Consider the following 2,947-nt stretch of genomic DNA (forward strand, 5'->3'; position numbering starts at 1 on the left):
TCTATCTATCTATCTATCTATCTATCTATCTATCTATCTATCTATCTATCTATCTATCTATCTATCTATCTATCTATCTATCTATCTCTATCTCTATCTATCTATCTCTCTCTATCTCTCTCTCCCCCTCTCTCTCTCTCTCTCTCTCTCGCTTCTTTTCCGTCTTTTCTCTCTTCGACCATTGCCTTCACCGTCACTCCGTCTTTTAGCTCGGCCCGGGCTGCGAAGATGAGGTGGTTCCGAAGAAGAGAAGAGCGAGAGACGCTAACAGTGGCGCGAGTATTGAGGGACGTGGAGAACACTGCGACAATTAACCACGAAATCTATTATGATCAGTAGATGTATATGTGTTGATTACTCGGCATCTTCTGTAGGAATTATGATAGATATAAACTGGTAGATGTAAACTTGCCAAAAACGTAATTGGTACATTTTATCAAAAATTCAAAAATCAACGATGAAAGACAGAGAAATTTATATAAAACCATAAATAAAATAATAAAAAGATAATAAAAGGAATGTGCAATAGAAAAACGCAATCGGATCTAGCGATCTCACGTTATTTCATCTTCTCTCCGGTTACTTGCCGTGAATTATCGCAAACAGCCGATAACGTCTACGACAAGGCTTCCTGAGATCGCGTCGACACGAGGGCTACTTAGAATTCCATCTACGTCAGTGGTTGAAGAAGCGAGATGAGGTAGTGAGCTCGCTTGACTCGTTCTACCTCTCCTTTCCCGCTTCTCAGTTTCCTTCGCACGGCTTGATTCGACCACGTGCTAACTTACGAGCTACGATCGCCGTGTGTACCCTTCCACGTTTTCTTCTCTCTCCTTTCTTCCGTTCTATCCAGTTTTCTTTCTCTTCCTTCACCTCTTTCTTCGTTCGTCCTCCTATTGCCCCTCATTCTAACGCTGCCTTCATGTCGTTTTTCACTCTTTACGAAAGAGAAAGAGAGAGAGAGAGAGAGAGAGAGAGAGAGAGAGAGAGAGAGAGAGAGAGAGAGAGAGAGCACTCTAGATTATTAATCCACCAGCGAGAGAGGATCCATGACGTTCGCGGAGAAAATTATGGACTGAGAGCATGGTCAAGGTGCTGCTGCGTTAACAAGAGTTAGTACAGAACAGAAGGATAGCGGCTTCGAAGATGCAAGATCGTGTTTCCTTCAAGAGTTAAACTTCGGTATCATCACCGTGATACCGAATGTCAAAACTAATAACAACGACAATTTGCTCCTGACAAATTTCTCCACATGAGAGATCAACCTGTCCCTTCATAATCTTGCCATTCTTGAGGCAAAATGGCCTGTCTCGGCGTTTCTTGATATAAACTGTAAAGTTATAGCGAAGAACATTGTAAAGCTATTACGTAGCTATCAAGTTAGAGTCCCCTATTCGAAAAAAACGTGCGTACAAAAAGCGCTGCGCCGCTTCACGTTATAACGCACTGTGAAGATTCAATTATTGGACAAGCGCTATCATCTACTGGAGGATACAGATTCCCTTCTGAATCGATCGTCGGCGAATGTATGCCAGACAGACAGTTTATGCAAAAACTTGGCGCATGTTTTTCAGTGAAAAAAAAAACGAGGAAGATATGCCTGACATGAATCGAGCTGATGAAAGCGAGGTAATAATTGGCTAGAAACAATAAACGATTTTTATTTGTGAAATGTAAATTATATTTTACATTTACAGGTATATATGAAGACGAAGCAGACATTGGAGGCAAAAGAGACAAAGGGATGGAAAGAGAAGGAAAATGATAGCACGCTGAGCAGAGACGACACGAAAAGATGAGAGAGAAGAAAGGAGAAAGAGAGAGAGAGAGAGAGAGAGAGAGAGAGAGAGAGAGGCAGATAGAAGAGAAGAGAGAGAAAAAGAGAACGCGAGGGAGATCGGCAAGGTTCAAAGAGCCGACAGTGGTTAAAGAGCCTTCTTCCTCTCTCCATCTTGACACGCACAAGTACAAGACGCAACGTTTCGAGCTGACCAGAAGGGAGGGAACCAGTGTTCTCACTTTTTTCTATTGCCTCTCTCCTCTCTCTCTCTCTCTCTCTCTCTCTCTCTCTCTCTCTCTCTTTCTCTTTCATCTCTTCCTCTCTCTACCCTCTGCCTTGCCGTCTTCCATCTTACATCGGCGCAGCAAATTTATTTCACGTTGCTGCCTTTTCTGGACCTTTCACAATATTTGGCCACGCTGCGGCATCCAGTACCGTCGGGCACCAGTCTAGAAGATACGGCTTTGAGCCATCCGTGATGGATGGTTTGCTTTCCAGGCTGCCATGAACTGCTGCCTCTACTCTCTCCCTCATTCCGTTGCTCGGTTTCCTCTTCTATCTAGAGGATGCTAGACGAAGGCGAAACTCAGGGCCGCTATAGTTTTGAGAGACGCTCGCGCATCTGAAATCAAAGTGGCACGCAGTCCTTCTTCCAGGACTGCGAAACACGCGTAAATTGCGCGGATCAAGACTTTCATCGAAGGTCATATAACGTTCTTTTCACGATTTCTTTTATTTTCAAAGAGTCATAAATCCTACGACGATCAAAGTTGTAGACACATCGTCCGACCATTTCACGTATAGCCTATGACGTTCAAAGTTACCGAATGCCGAGATGAAAACGGACTCGCGAACATCGCTGAAAGTATTGTCCAGGAGCGCCAGAGTATTATCCAATGAGCCGTCCCTGGGTCGGCGGACCCTTCCAGCCGCGGGACCGTTCTCCACCGAGTTCGTGCAGGTATATAAATTCTGGTGCTATTATTGGGGTTTGCGCCTTCTCACAAGGCCCTCTGGACCCCGCGGCGGCCCCTTTGAGCTACTCTTTCCGCCTCTCTCGCTCCTGCTTATCGTTGTTGACCCCCCTCAGCATCTCCGTTTATCCTCTTCCTCCTTCTTCTCCTCAACCATCTCTTCTTCCTCCTCCTCCTCCTCCTCCTCCTCCTC

The sequence above is a fragment of the Atta colombica genome, unplaced genomic scaffold (genome assembly GCF_001594045.1).
Source record: "Atta colombica isolate Treedump-2 unplaced genomic scaffold, Acol1.0 scaffold27, whole genome shotgun sequence".
In the NCBI taxonomy this organism is placed as follows: Eukaryota; Metazoa; Arthropoda; class Insecta; order Hymenoptera; family Formicidae; genus Atta; species Atta colombica.